Raw genomic sequence first — 16,747 nt, 5'->3', positions numbered from 1 at the left:
ATTTTGCTAACAGTAACAAAACTGTTCATTTAAAATAAAGTTTGTAACTTGGTTGAGCAGTATTCCACGCTGAATACATCCCATATAAAAAAAAATGGCTTGAGATTTGCGGGAGAAACTAGAAAGTGATGACTGCACTCTAATAGCACAACACTGCAATGGTTCTACACACATCGTGCTTTTGTGCAATCAAACCGCAACAAAAACGAAACATCAATTATGTATCATTAGAACTAAGCCAAATTAAATCAATCAAAGGCTATGGTGAAGGGCATAAAGAAATGCCCTATCCAAACCTCCCTCCATAACCACCTTGCCTCCCAAACCCTCCCCATCAGGAAGGTCAGCTGGACCAGTGCTCAGCCCCCACTACAAGCTACACCAGCAGCAGCATCCCTGCTGCAGCTGGGGATGTGCAGCTAGAGGAGAAACCAAGGCCCCTGCGAGAACCACGTGCTGCCCACCAGGGACAGTAAGCTATCCTGCTCTTTGCATACACAAATGCAGACAGGCACTTGTACATACAAATACATGTATGTATGAAGTAATTTCTCCCTATCTGAATGGCCTATCAACCACTTAGTAGCCAACACCCCTCTCTGCCACAAATAGAGAAAGCTTATTGTCTAGACAAAGTGTTTAATCTGTACATAGAGTGATATTTTATTTCTCTAAGGGTTCCTATCCCCTTTTCTCTAGTTGATTAAATTAAAAGTAACAAAATATTAGGACATCTCCTTTGGTTCTGCCATAGAAATAGAGCATATTGCCTGAGAGGTACTGTTTGAATTTCTTTTCAAATCACACACTGGAGGTGGTTTTGACCAGCACTGTGGTAAGCACAAATTGTGTTACTACTGCTTTAGTTTCAGTCAGCAGCACAGTTCTTGCAGTTAAAAAGTTCTCATGAAAGTTTCTTGTCAGAAGCAGGGAGGATGCTAATCCAACCAAAGAAGCAGCCATACTCCATATTGTTGTCTCCTAGGAACATCAGAGCCTGCTCCTCGCAGGGCCTATGGCATGAGAAAAAACAACAATTTTTCTCATCTCTGAAGCTATTCTTCATATTCTTAACTATTTTCCACTCTGCATAGTCTGAACTGCAGAAGTAACTAAGAAAGTTGCTTATGCAACTTAAGCTAACCAAGTCCATTAATACTTACTTCAAATATATAACCATTTTAATCACAGAAAATACTCTCTGAATGATAATAGAGAGATACAAGAAGGACGCTTTTAGATCTTTAACCTCTAATTAGAGTAATGCTTTTTGTTTTCTGAAATCAGTTACCTCCAGCCACAAGCTAGCAGCCAGCCATTGACCCTTCCCCAGCATAGCAAAGATATGCCCGTACATTGAATTATCCAGGAAGCACCAAAGAAAAGGTCATCAATAAAAAGTCAGATGAAATGGTAAAAATATATACACCAAAAAGCCTAATTAAAAGACACTGTATTGATAGAATTAGTCCATCTTCCTTTTTTAAATTTTTTTTTAAGTTGCATGTATCTTCACACAAATAATCTTGCAAAAGACTCCCTTATTGAGTAAAGAACTGTATGGTTACCTGAAATTTGTTGGTGAGGTATTGCAGCATGTGAAAGTTCTCACACTAGATAAGATGCCAAACAGTACAAACTCTGAAATTATCACAAGATGTAAGCTGGCAGTCATGCACTGTCCCTGCTGTTTTGGTATCAACACATATTCACATTCTTTCCCTGTCAAGATATCTCATAAATTCAATACCTTTAGGAAAGGATGTCTGGTCCTAGAGATCAGAGTATAAGGTGAATGAAGGTTTCCCTAATGGCACCAAACACAGCTTTTAGCATAAGCACATTAGTTGTTGTAGACAAATGAATAGCTTAAATTGCAAATGCTAACAGGCAGCAGATAATTGGGCGTATGTTTGCATCTGTGGCTGAATGTCTGATACTGAACTTTTGAACTCCCATGTAAAAGCTTGGTGCTTGCTGCAATCAGTAGAGGCTGGCTGTAAATTTTGAAAACACCTGGAACAAACAGAATTAGCACCTCACGAATTCTCCAATAAACACAGAGACAGAACATGCAATTAAAAGGCCAGTCCTGTACCATATTTCCAGACACTACCTAGATAAATGCATGAAAATATGGACTTGGGTACCAAAAAAAAAAACGGTTCCCAGCAAGTAGGCAAAAATAAAACATAAAAATAAGTGGCCAAGATAGAAGAAAGTGAAGAACCTAGCAGGGGCAGAGACTCTGGAAGTAAGGCAAAATCCTGGATATCAGAGGGGCACAGAGAGCCAGGAGAAGCCCAGAATCTCAGCCAGCGATGTCCAAGACTGGTAACCACAAGAAGCTGCAGAGCACAAAGCAATGTGACTTCCTACCCAGCCTTCCCAAACCTGCAGTGATGTCTCTGGTAGGATACAAAGTCAAGTCCTAGTGAACACCGTGCTGGCAACAAAGCAGCTAAGTGAGTATGCAGAATGAATCAACCACAGTAAATGCTTAAATCCTGTAGGTTTTTAAATGAACTCCAGTATGTAGCTCCATCAGAGGCTGGTTTTTGATGTTTCATCTGTGTCAGCTGTAATAATTTCCTGTTCGTTCTCCTTTGCAGGCTTTAATCTACCTCCTGAAGACCACCAATTAACAATGGGAAAGCACATTTCATTCACCATTTACGACATAAAAACGAAGGAAAAAGATAAACAAACCCCTTTAAATTAGAAAGTATTTATACAGATAAAATTGCTTTATAACTGCAAGCCTCAAATAACTGGATTTCAATCACAGAAACATTATTAGAAAACAGCAAACATTCTTCTGAAGAGAAGTACATATCGTACTGCTGGTTGCTACCTTGCGGAAAAATGCAGCTGAAGCTGAAAATAAAACACTACTCTAAAATTGAAGTTCATAATTAATAACAGAAAAGGTTCTGAATCCATGGAAGGTATCAAAGAACATTATTCCACAATTTCCATTTCAAGTATCATGAAAAGAAGCAGGCAGAAGTATAAAAAGCTTGGGCAAAAAAGAGCATCTTAGTCTCTTGGGACTTCATTTCATGCTGTAATTGGTGAAAAGTCTCCCTTAAAAGGTTATAAATGCCATATTAATTTCATTAGGAAAGCCTCCTGTGGCATATTAATTTAGCTTCTGGCACTGTTATTGCATCTTTTCGGATACACAAAATCTTAGGAGGCAATTTCATTAACAGTAAAGATCTGAAAAAAGCAACTATTTTAAACAGATTGGTGATAATTCAGCTTGGAAATATGCAGGTTTATTAATACACTCACATTCTTCTGATTAACAACATACTGACACAGCAAGAGATAGCAGGCTGTGCTACTGAAATTACGTTATCTTCAATGCCTTTGTCTTTGCAAAGATTGCACGAACAGCTCTCAGAAGATTAATGGCCTACTCCTTTATTTAAGGCAGATACTCATCTTTAGTGATCACGTGTAAATTCTGAAGCTAAGCATGAAATTTAACATCTGACTTATCTTATGATGCTACAAAAGACGACTTTTTGCCAAGCACTTGCTACACTCAGTACTGTAGGTAATTCTAGACATATAAAATAGTCTAATTGCCAATCTGTACAACAGCACTATCTGCTTCCCAATCCTGACCTCAATTCTGTAACATGATTTATACATGCAAGCCTTTGAAGCTACCTACGGTCTCATCAGTTACTAGAAGCCAATAGGACCTTTTTTCATATGATAAAATGTAAGTATATGTAAAACAAGTCCTGTAAAAATAAGCATGCTGATACTTATAAATCTCACATTATTATCAAGTTCAAAAATACAGCATGTATTCTGTAAGCATTTCATCTTTGTAAGTTCTAAAACCTGCATAGGATTTCCTGTTAATTGAGTCATCCTAGGCACAGCTATCAGACAGTTTTCCTCGGACCGTCCTTCAAACACATGCCATCCATTCAACCCTGCTCAGTCATGAGAGAAAGAAGACAGAAGAGCTGCTTTAAACCACAAAGGTACAAGCTGTGCAACCACAGCTGCTAATGTTAATACATTTGTGATATTCATCTAAGCCTATAAGTCAGGCCCAAGTATCTTTCTAAAGAGGATGCTATTGTTCAAATAGACCTGTAGTTTTTTTAAGTGGAAACTCCACCACCAAATTCTACAGCTATCCCAGGCATCTCTTCATCAGAACAGAAATTCCAATGCAGTTAATAACAGATACAAAGTCTGGTACCCATTGGTGCATAGAAACAACATTTAGAACAAAAAAACTCATATACATAAATGTACAGAGACACTTACACACCTTAGGGACATTCAGCCCTACCCCTGAACAGTCACACACACCTCATTATTCTTGGTACACTTTTCCATTCTTTGGGCAGTTTCATTTCCAATTTTTCTTGAGAGGTACCAAAAATAATGTTTAGATCCACAGCAGTAAGAATAATGTGTAACTGGTTACCAATCAAATACACATCACAGAACAATTTTCAGGAAAATAAGTAATCAGAAATTAAATTCTTTTAGAAAAGAATGGAAACAAATTAACAGAACAAGATAAGCATTATTAAAATGAAATAATTATAAAGCCATACCAGCGTGAACATGCAGAAAAGAAAGGCTTGGAATAGCTCTGCACATGGGACTCAGTCAAATACGGATGAAAACATTGCATGAATACTACTTTCCTTTCAGTAGATTATCTTCTGTAGAAAACAAAACGCAGGGATCCCACAGAACCACATCTGACCAACCAGCTCTCAGACCAGGAACCTGGCCAGCTGACTGGTGCTCATAAATTCTGATTATTCTTACTAAATTCTAATTATTATTGAATCACATACTGTTTATTTCATATTATAAATTCAATTTGTTGCAACCACGCTTCATTCTATCCCACTTTAAAAGAATGCTGCTTTTCAGGCTACCATCTGAGCTGACACGAAATGCTGCTTTGCAACTTATGAACTGTCTTCAAAAACACTCTGCTTATTAACAGCAGTGTTTGCTCAAACGCTCTGAAAATCAACAAACATTTTCTCACTTATGCAATTGCTACAGAAAAAAAAAAGAAGGCATACAAGGAATGCCTCAGAGACATGCCTTCAGTTATCTGCCAGAGCTTACAAAGGACTAAAGATCTTAAAGTTCGGGTTTAAGTAGACATGTCTAAGGGCTAGGAAAGCACTTCTCATCACACAGTACAGAAGTACACAGAAAACCGATGAGGCTTTGTGGCTGATAACCAGATCCACTGTTTTGTGGGTTGTGTTTCTTTTTTTTTCCCAGTATTGAGCTGATTTTTTTTTTACTGGGGGTTTCACAGCTTAGCTATTAATGAAGTACAACTTCATGTGGTGGTTTGATCATCAGGACCAGGACTTAAACATTACTTCATATGATATAAGAGCCTGAATCCGATTCTAAGAGGTTATGTGATCCCTTAAGATACCATATTCACTTTTCAAGTGAGTCCAGGAGCTGTGAAAACTTTTAAACCATTTTCTCTGATTGAGCTACTGATATTTAAAAAAGAAAAAAATAGCAACCATTCTAATCCTCCTCTTCTTCCAAAAAACAAACCTAGAATCATGTCAAGAACTGTCACGTAAGACTTTAATGTTCTGCTGAAAAACACTGATCAAAGATACACCAAGCCACTGTGCCTTCGGAGCTGCAGCCTGCTTCCTGCTACATTCGGTCAAATTAACCAAATCCTGTGGTATTTGCACAGGTAGGAAGAACTTTCATGAAGAACACACTATTTCTGAACTACTACTAATATACTTAAAAGAAATATCCTTATTCTTAACTGTAATGTTTCTTGTCAAACTGTGAAATCCTGCTACTAACTTCTGTAAATACGACAAATCCTCATCTTATTTAACATGCATTATATGCAGTGACCCAATTTAACAGTGCAGGGCTTGAAGAAAAGAAGAACTGTTAGGTCTACAAATATATAACATCACTTCATTCCAGCCAAACAAACAGTGGGAACATGCAAAAGCAACAAAGAATGAACACTGCATCTTATTAGCAGCCCTCTGCACCCAGTTATTTCATTAAACAGGTTACAAGATCTTATGTTCTCTAGCTGCTCAGGAATTTAAAAAATTAAAAAGAAAATAAAAACAGCACCTCTTCTGTCAAACTAATGTAGGATGAGCAAATGGGATTTCAAATAGATTCCTAAAACTATTTTCTAGCCCTGGTCATTCTCAAAACAAAGTTATAGCAGTATTTTTTTTTTTCCAATCACATGACAAGGCTCATACGATCAACTAGTAGACCATCCCTATGTTAAAAAAAAAAAAGCAACTGTATGAGAATTTAAAAATTCAGTAGTTCTTTTGAATAAAAAATGTTGCCATTTGCCCATGCCTATAAAACTGCAGCTACATTTTCGATAACATCTTTCTTTCTTACCAAAACCACTAGGAGCCCCTTATAAGTTTATACATATGTAGGCTTTCATACATAGAGCTTCTACATTTCATTGGTTTTTTTAAAACTTAGGCTGGAAGATCAAATAAAGGTCATATTTTGCACAAACATCTGTATGGAAAGTTAAGTTCTGCTTTGATGTTTTTAACCTTTGTAACAGTAGCAAGCTCCATTCTTACTGCTGCATTTAAAGAAATGACAGACAGCACACCGTGCTCATCATCTCAAGTCATACACTAACACCACATTCATTTTTCATGGTGTGATGATAAGAAGATTACCATAGCCTACCAAAACTGCAGTTGCACTTATTAGACAATCTTTCTTTTGGATGTCCAGATTTTACTGTACAGCAGTGAACCAGGTATAAAATTAGCTCTTCTTACAAATATGAAATTTCTTGTACAGTTCTGATAGGGTACAGGCTTTAAGGCAATCTATTCATTCTTTAATTCCACCAAATAAAATAAAATTTCATAGACATATCCAATGAAGATATTTTGGTTTGGGGATAAAACATCTCCGAGAAATCACTCTCCCCCAGTGAATATACTGATGCAGCATTGTTTCAAGCATTGCAAAGTAGATCTTTTATGCATACACATCAGTCATGACAAGTGTTTTTAAAACATCGAGGACTTAACTGGAACCTTTGTGACAGCAAAGGATTTTGTTCTTCCAGATGTGAAAAGATTAACAGTAAGGAACTTAAACGCACTTGTTGGCCAGCCACTATTCCTCCATTTCGACTTAGATGTGTTTTATGGCACAGTTATTCCTTCTGAGGTCACCTTCTGCCAAAGGGACTCAGAGAACCCCACAACCCAAAAGCTAATTTCTGACATTATTACACCACAAGAGGTTTGGGAGAAGTGAATAGTTTGCTTCTGTAACTTGAAAGCTCCAGTCCTCTTTTTCTCCTGTTCTCAGAGTGTGGTAGCATGACTCTCAAGGCCACCTATGCCCCAAGTAATTGAAGTTATAGTCAGAATCTTTTTCTCTTTCACTGCTAAGTCTCAGATTTGTACTGGGGAAAAAAAACACAACAACAAAAAAACCACCAGTTCACAAGACTCATAAAAACAAAGCCTTCATGCTGTTCTGTATGTTCACATAACTTCTAAAGGACAACTACTGGGGTAAAAATACCCATTGGGTCACTTATAGCCACTGTGACACACGGCACACAGAATAAAACTACATAGCCTTCAAACCCTTTCCTCAGAGAAATAAAGCATCTTTTAGGGAGGAAAACCTTACAAAATCCAAGGAAAGATATTCTGTGTTTTTCTTCCATGAGCGGCTTTTGAGACCTTTTCTCTCGTGAGAACACATCCTTCTATTTATAATGGTTAGGAAAGTTGTATTGTATATTAATTGAGAAACACGTGGAACGAAAGCTAACAAGTGAAGAAACCATTTCTCCTGTTTTCATGTAAAGTATATTTTCAGAGACAAAACTGGAAGAAGGAAAATGATAATGGCTCCTTCTCAAATTTCATATCAACGAAAGTCAAGATATTATCAGCTACATACAGTCATCTTATCAACTACAGATACTTACAACTGGGATGCTCAGGCATGAATATTCATTCCCCTGGTAGCACAAAGCCAGTGATTTATATTTCCACTTTCTACACTATGTTTCCACTATATTTCTACACTTCAGTACGCAACGGTCTGTGCTCATGACAACTTATTTCAAGCACCTGACCTGCACTAGTACTGAGGGAGAGCAGCCAAACTACTGATCTTCAGCTGGATGCACATTCCTTAGACTTTGCACTATGACTGTACCTTGCTTATCAGCTGAAATGAGCATATCATCTTTTTGCAGCCACAGGGCTTCCAGGCTGCACATAAGCAATACATCATAGCAGCACGACACATGTGCCAGTAAATCACTGCCTTCAGAAAACACAAGGACAACTTGATTAAAAGATTCCTCAGTGGGTAGCAAGCAACAAACATTCTGTAGCATGTGCTTATGATCACAGACAATAGCAAGCTCAAACAGACTCAGATCCTATTGTATCTCCTATCATAAGCCCTGAGCTGCAATTCCCAAACTACCAGCCTCTGTGTGACCCATCTTAGTGTACCAATCACATGTATTCTCCTTCTGAAGGATAAAGAAACTGAGCTGAATACTTGGGGATAGATTCAGCAATAGAAAGAGGGTATCTTCTATTGCAGTCCAGTGAGAGACAACGTAATTATGTTTCTTGTTTCAAACAACACAGCGCTAGGCTTTATGGTGTTACTCTTTCTTATGCCCATAGCTCATGTATAAATGTCAGAAGAAATCCTGAACAATGAGGAATGAGAAAAATGCAAATTGTGTTGCCAAGGAAGTACTACAGACATCTAAATGTGGTTTCTTCAAGACAACTTCCCTTTTTGATGGGTGAGAAAGAAATGTAACCTTCACAGAATGTTTTGGTTTTTTTTCTTTTCCCCACAGCCCTTAGCTGTTCCTTCTTCTTGCAAGAAGTAGGCATCCTTTTACTAATCCTGATTAAATTCTGCTTTGGCCATTTACAGTCTGCCTATTAATCTTCGTATTTCCTGCCCAAAATCATTATAATATCCTTACTCTCAGTTTTGCATCTTAAAGCAGAGATACAAGCATGATTACAGACATAGAAGAATAAGAAAATCAGTAAAGCATGTCTGGAGCCTTCCAGATGAAGAGTTATTTATATCAGTGCAAACAACTTTCCCTAGCTTATTTAAAACTCTGTCTCTAAATATTCATCAATGAAGAGAAAAAAGAAATTCTAGCATAGCATAAATGCAAGAAACCTTCAAATATAAACAGATAGATATGCAAATTTTGTCTATCTGAGGTCCCAGCATATTGCATTCATACAAAGAAGCCTGGAGGAACAAACTGTCTAAGAAAAACACAGCTTTTAAAGGACGTGTCATATCAAGTGGTCCATACGCACTAAAAGTCATCCTCAAAAACAGTCTCAGAAATTCCTTCTCCTTCGTATGGATCTTCCAGCACAGAAGAGACAATGCATAAAGCCAAATATCAGAGCATCTAATTTCCCCCCACAAGGATATCATAACAACGCATAAGAGGATGTGAGAATAACTTGTAGGACCTCACATTTTGAGGCACACTGTCACTCAGGCGTAGAGCTTCCCCAAAGTGACCTGCCACTAGGATGCCCTTCCACGGTTTTGCTTCAAGTCTTACTTTTTACAGTTATTGAAACAAACATGAAACATTTATAGACATTACGTAAAGCATCTCAGCTGTTACTTTTGTTTTAAATTCCAAGTTTTCTTGCTAACTTCTTACCTTTGACTTCAACCCTCAGCTGGTAAATGATCAGGCACTCCAGTATGTACGATTCAAGAAAAGGTTACTCCTTTCCAATGGCAATTTTTTTGTTTGATTGGTTTTGTGGTTTGGCTGGTGTTCTACTCATGGCAGTTGTTTGTTTTGTTGTGTTTTCGTTTGTCTGCTTTTGACAACATAAACTTTTCAACCTGCATATACTTCATCAGCCTGAATTTATTTCACGTTATCTTCTTGACCTCCTCAGGAAGAACTGCATTATACGTTACTCATGTCTTCCCATGCGTGCTGAATATCATCTACTTGCAACACTTTGGTCTGAATCCTGGTCTCTTATTCTGAATAGAGCACACAAGCTGTCTAAGCACAGCATTTGGCAGTCCGTGTTTCCTTCTACAGTTTGCTGCTTACTACAGTCTGAATCTCACTAATAAGTTCAAGTTTACCACTATCCAGTATCCAACCTCTAAACTGATCTCAGTGCTGACAGTGAATATTCTTTAACACAGGACAAAAGCTCCTTAGCAGTATTTTAGAAACTCTTAAGACAATATAAGCATTTTCACAGAAACTTAATGAGTATATATCTAGAAGACATATTTAGCATCGCTTCCTTCATGTCCCTGCTTAGCAATTTCCAATCATATATAAGCACCTGACACAGTTGCTCACCAGTAACAGAGAAATGACTCATTCCAACCAGAAGATAGAATAACTTAAGTCACAGAATGCTTCTGGTACTTCGTCTCACTGCAGTAGATCTCAGAAGGAAAGGAACAAGCTGATCAAGATATTGTCTGTTGTACGTTCTTATTTGGCATTCTTATATTTAATACAAAGATAAGCATAAACAAGAGTTATTAACTGGTAGCTGCATGAGGTTTCCAAACTATGTGTATAACTAAGATGAGGCTGACCATTCAATTCCAATTTTCTTAATGTGCACCAAAGCAACACACATATTATTAGAGATTATCTCACTTAAACACTGAGATTTTAGACAGCATCAGTATTTTCTCAAGCAGCAACTCAAAATCAGTACCTACCTACAACATTCCCACCTTGCTAAGAAATTCTGAAAGATATTTAAAATTTTGTAGCCTTGGGTGTATATGCACTAAGTCGGGAAAAAAACACAGTCAGAAAAAAAGTACTGGCCTTCCAGAGTAGCTTCCTATGACTGAAGCGAGATTCACGATTTGCACGGTTCAAGGTAGATGAGCCAAAGTGGCTCAGGTTCCCAAATTAAACCTCTGTCATCACATACCTTGAGGGCTACACAGATGCTGCCTAATGGACACAGTGGTAACCTTTCCTTGCTGAAAGAGCTTTTTTGAAGAAAATGATGCTTATTGTACTGCTTAGAAAGTAATTACAGTAGAAGAACAAAGTGAATTAACAACAAAAATCAATACTGCAAGAAAGGCTTCTACCCCAATGTCCTTGTTCTTGAGACTAAGAGTCCATGGAATGACTGAATTGTCAGCCACTCATGCATTCAGTATTTAGATAGATAGAACCAATACAACTGCAGCCTGGTCTGCTGTAAAGTACAGAGCCAAGGAATTCATTCAACAATTTGTTAATCAGGAATATAACAGAATTTCATTCCTGCTAAGATGCTGAAAAATGTAGAAAAACTTAAGACTTTTTTTCATTCAGACTTCCGAACAGGCAATAATTATTTTACCAGTTTCTATGGTACTATCACCATGGCAGCTAGCCATTTTAATCAAAGGCATTAGAACATATTTCTGATAACATCAGAGCAACGGCTTCGAAATATATTACTTCTCCTGGCCATATGCAGCAGTAACAACTTTGTAAATTTCCGTATGACAGAGGTCACTAATGGCATCAGCAGTTATCAGAATTAGAAATGTGATATTTCGAGCATCTAATAACGAACTAGTTCTCAGTGTTCCCTATTCTAACTCCAAAAACAATATTGGAAATATAACCATTGAAACAAAAGTTCTCTTACAGGTTGCTTGCTTTCTACATGGGTTTTACCTCTTCTCTGATTAACTAGTCTATACGTATCATTACTCAGTAGGTTCCAAGAAAACATGCATGTGAAAGAAAACTGCCATGGAACACTGGGTAACTGAAAACACTGACAGATAAAGATAGATACTCTCACAATTAAAAAAAAAAAAAAAAAAAAAAAGCTGTTCTCAGCACAGGTTGAGTGGTATTGAAGCACGGCATACAAGACTGAAATTGTGAAAAGTGAGCTGACAGATGAATTTTAAACATACAATGTGAAACACGCTAATTTCACTAAATTTATCATGAATTACTTGCAGATATGCTCACACTTAAAAAGAAACATTCAAAAATACCTTCACCAACTGAACTCTTGCATTTTTTGCCTTAAATAATCAGTGCCACAATTCAACATTTTAAAGCAGCTTTTAGAACTACAGCACGTCACTGGGTAGTGACTTTAGGAAGCTCCTCAATCCAAAAAACAACAAGAATTCACATTCTTGTATGTAACCTGGAAAGCAATACAAATAAGTGATGCATATAGACGTAAGCTTGTTCAGAAAGCTTACTGCATCTAAAAGGTCAGAGCCAAAGACATTACATTTAAAAACAAACTAGCTCTAATACCAAGATATACTGCAGAAAGATGTAAACAGCAGATGTGAGTACAGTGAGATAGCTGGTGATGCATTTCAGCAGTGGCAACAGTGGGTCAACTCTGCCCGTGCACATTATTGAGTGCAGCACGCAGGCTCTTGCTCATCGCTGGCAAAAATGCATAGCTAATGGTGGTGACTGGACTGAAAAACACTACTTTGTTGCTGAGAATTTGCACTATCAGATAGTATTACTGTGCTCTTTGTATCTGCTGCAGTTTCCAAAGAAATAAACAGGAGGTATTATTTTTGGAGCAACCTTCACAAATAATAATAAATACTAAACAAGAGTACAATTTAAGCTGATGCTCTAAAACACAGATGGCCTTGGGGAAGCAGGGAAAAGAAAAAACAAAAAAACTCCTGTTTGAAGTTAAAAAGTCAAATGACTCTTTCCTAACTCCATCAGAACTACATGACATGCCCAGAGTTGGTATTTGGCATGTCAGATATTGCTCTAGATGTATGGAACTTCATATACGGGGACCAAACATTTTGTCAGGCAGTGATAAAAAGCAAAACTGTCCTTTGTGAAACAAACAGCAACCAACCACTTCTCCTCCAAATTTCACAGGAAATTACATTTTCAAACTATCTTAAATTAATATTCTTGTCTTGAGATTTCTGTTCTTTTTTTTGTTGTTTTCTGTGGTGTTTTTTTTTTCCAAATTAAATTGTATTTCAAAATGCTGAGGCTGAAATATTAAAAGAATTTCTATATCTTTTAATTAAATCTAATAAATACATCCAACAAAGAATTATGTTGTTTACTTCAGAAACAAATCATGTTTTTTGAACAACTGAAAAGACTGAATTGACAGTGACTGAAATGACACTATTTAGACATAAAACCAGGGTTTCTGGAATTTATAAGCTGAATTCAATATGTAACAGTCTGTGCTTCAAGCTTAAATCTTTTCCAAGAGTCCACCCTAAGTACAGATAATGTCAATAATATTCTGCAGGAAAACACCACAGCACAGCCCTTCAACAAGAAGTCACTGGTATAAACATATCCAAAAATAAATGGTGCTAGCCCAAGTAAAGGAAGAGCAAAAAGCTGAAGTAAACTGAGAAGACTTGAAATTAATTGTAATTAGCTTTGTCTCTTCAAACTATCTAAGATTAATTCAAAATACTCATCACAGGTACAGTTATGTTACAAGTCAGATCTCCCACATCTCCAGTCTCTCCAAGATCATTGGCTTTCCAGTTTTATCCCCTTCAGTCAGCATCTGGGCAGCAAAAAGAAAAACCAGAAAATACTTGAAGGTGAAAAGTCGTTTTGTTACAGATACATGCATATACTAATTAATCTGCCTTCATAATTAAAATTTGTTTATTCACAAGGAACTGCAAACAGTGCTACCATCTTACTGTCGGTGCTCGGCTTCCTCACTTTGGTGTCACATACCATTTTAGCAAACCAATGATTAAGAAATAGAGAACGATGCAATGTAACATCTATGCAACACTTATATTACACCGGAACTAATGAAGTTCTACCCATATATAAGGCTGTACTGCTGAATTTTCAGTTCATCAGTTCAAAACAGCCATGTTTTCATTTTTACTCTTAGGAAAACACCAAGAAATTTGTTCAGGAGGTCCACATATCTTTTAGCTCTACGTTTTAGCTCTATGAATCCATGTTGGTAATGCAGTGCATATTAACTATAAATGAACTACTAGACCAGAACACCTTCAAGAAAAAGCCTTTTCTACATCTTTCAGTCTTCATTTTAACAGCCGCACGTTACATCTTAAGGGCTTGCCATCTCTTTAACCAGAAGTTTGTTTAATTTTTGCCTAATATGAGTCCTAATATGTTTCATTAAATGCAAGTCAAAAGGAGGTTCTGATTTCATGACGTTTGAGGCAATACAGAATACACTGAGCAGACAAAGACTACATCACAGTAAGATCTGAAGTATAGACTGCCTTGTGACAAATATTCTGCAAGTTCTCTTAGTGCTTTCCCACTTCCAACCTCAACTTTCTCTCCAGCAACACACTACTGTGTGGGCATATCTTGACAGAATGATTTTCCTTCTCCAAAGACTACAGCAGTTAAGTGCGTCTTAAGGCAACAATGAGCTAAATAACAATACATGACAACAGGACCATAAACACATTTCTTAAACATTATAGGCACACAAGAGTTTAACAGAATTAAAAATGTTGGCAAATACCATTTGTTTTCTCCAAACACTAAAGAACTCATACAAGAAATGATACGTAAATCACAAGAAAACACCATTGTGATTTAAACATAGCTTCATATTACAAATTCTACATCTAGTACTTCAGCCAACAAGTTGCTTTTTTCCTAGCAAGAAACAAGAAAGGCAACAACTAGCACAGCAGTTGTGATCGTAAGATCTGAGTCAATGTTCATATACCTGCTCACACATGGCCCTACAAAAATCCTGGCCTAGAGACCCATTCACAGAAAGTCTTCTCACTCCCTGGCCTTTTTGCTGAATCCACCAGCATGAATACATGTGGCAGTTGTCAAGAACTGTTAGACATGTAAAGGTAGAGGCTTACTAAACACCTTCCCACCTGCTCATCCTGCACACTTCAAGCCTACAACATTCAGCCATCATCATCCTTACTTACACTGGTAAACCAAACCTAAAGCCCTCTAGATCTTATCTAGAACATTACTTTTTTTGTTGTTATGGATGTCACACTACAATTAATCAAACAAGCAATAATTATATATATATTCACACACACATATATATGAAATAATTAGTTTATTATACTTCACGCTTAACTAGCATCATGTTATTACTAGTTATTAATTACACGCATTATGCTGCCCTAAAGATGACTGAGCTTCCCGTAAACTACTTTGTGAACATTTCTATTCCACGTCGTATCATTAGAGCCAAAATGAAAAAGCACACAGTAGAAATACTCCACACACAACTGATGCTAGCACCTTATCAAAAGCCTGCAATAAAAGTACTGCAGAGAAAGGTGGGCATATTCCCACTCAAGCAGGGAAACTCCAGCCTGCCCTTGTGGAAGCACCACATGTACACCTGAGCACAAACTGGCTTCCTTCCAGATAAGAAGGGAGACCATTTAGACAGTCCACACGAACAGCATAAAATGGAGACGGATTCAGCCTTGAGAGCTATCACACTCATTTTAATAATAGGTTATAAGAAAAAAACTTTTCCTACCAATAGCACTTAAATTCCAGAAGCTCGAGATCTTCTCCTTTAAATCTGTGCCATAGCAACCTTCTCTGAAGTCAATGTCACCTGTAAGGACTGAGTTAAAATGTGGGCCAAATTTAGCACGTTAGTTTCCTTTCAGCTTAAAGCACTCCATTTCATCTTGTACATGATTTGAGTCATGAACGTTGTGTCCAGCAACGTATTTTCAGTCATTCCAGGGCAAAATATTTGCCCCAATCATCAGTTTCAAACATTTGTCTGAGATGAAGGTCAAATGGGAAGCGTGAAAGGTTTCTTTCTGTTCACATATACATTTACATCCCTGCACTAGAAATGGCAGCACTACTCAGGCCTGAGTTTGTTAAAATACAACACTTCTACTCGGTCAATTTTGAGGTGCATTTAACAGACAACGGGAAAGACCACTCCCTCTCGCAGTGTGGAGTGTGTATGCCCACACAGCCATGACTATCACAGTGTGTGTACAACAGGGACCAGGGATGGGAAATTACCGTGACAGAGCTACAGAAAAAGTGGTCAGTGATCCGGTTTTTTTTATTTTCAGCACTGGGTCATGAGGGACATCACATCATTAGTGCAGACAGACGAGCAATAAGCTCCAGAAAGCGCTCAGAAGAGACATCTCCTACAAGCTCCAGCATAAGCATAGGGGAAGCAAGCTTTCAAATTCAGATTATGTAAGGTCGCGTGCCTCACTGCATTATGTTTTACATGCACATTACCTCTCCCTGCACAGAATCACACCCCGTAAACTCCAAACAATCATTATCTGCACAGATTCCACAGCTCTTCCAGAGACGGAACGAACAGCACACGCACATCCCACATCTACCTGACTAAGGTCGGCTTCCCACACGTCCTGCCAGGGCTCGGGAAGCACGGGAGGGACGAGGCACCGCCTGTCCACAGCGGCCTCTCGCCCCAGCAGGACCCGAGATGCGGGCTGCTTTCGGCAGAGCCGCGAACGCGGGAGCGAAGCCGGGCCGAGAGCCTGCAATGCAGAAACCCTTCCCGGAGCTCATCAATGAGCCGGGGGAGACGGGGCGGGGGCAGAGCCGGCGGACCTGCCCACATCCCCCGCCACGGCAACCCGCGGTCGGGCCGCTCCGGAACGCCAGCTCTGC

At 38.2% G+C, this 16,747-nt stretch overlaps 1 long non-coding RNA gene across 2 annotated transcripts in view; it reads right to left on the bottom strand.

Annotated features, from left to right (window-relative positions):
* LOC104912784 overlaps nucleotides 1-16,627 on the bottom strand; it is a 49,810-nt gene extending 33,183 nt beyond the window's left edge. Inside the window, exons 1-2 of one of the 2 annotated variants that reach the window (XR_004161038.1) lie at nucleotides 15,606-16,627; nucleotides 13,561-13,643 (exon numbers count right to left, since the gene is read on the bottom strand). This is a non-coding gene — a long non-coding RNA (uncharacterized LOC104912784). The remainder of the gene's footprint in view (nucleotides 1-13,560; nucleotides 13,644-15,605) is intronic. The other variant, XR_004161037.1, reaches the window with a different exon arrangement.
* Nucleotides 16,628-16,747: the final 120 nt, after the last annotated feature.

This window comes from Meleagris gallopavo, chromosome 12 (genome assembly GCF_000146605.3).
Source record: "Meleagris gallopavo isolate NT-WF06-2002-E0010 breed Aviagen turkey brand Nicholas breeding stock chromosome 12, Turkey_5.1, whole genome shotgun sequence".
Lineage (NCBI taxonomy): Eukaryota > Metazoa > Chordata > Aves > Galliformes > Phasianidae > Meleagris > Meleagris gallopavo.
This window is presented reverse-complemented; position numbering and strand designations above follow the sequence as displayed.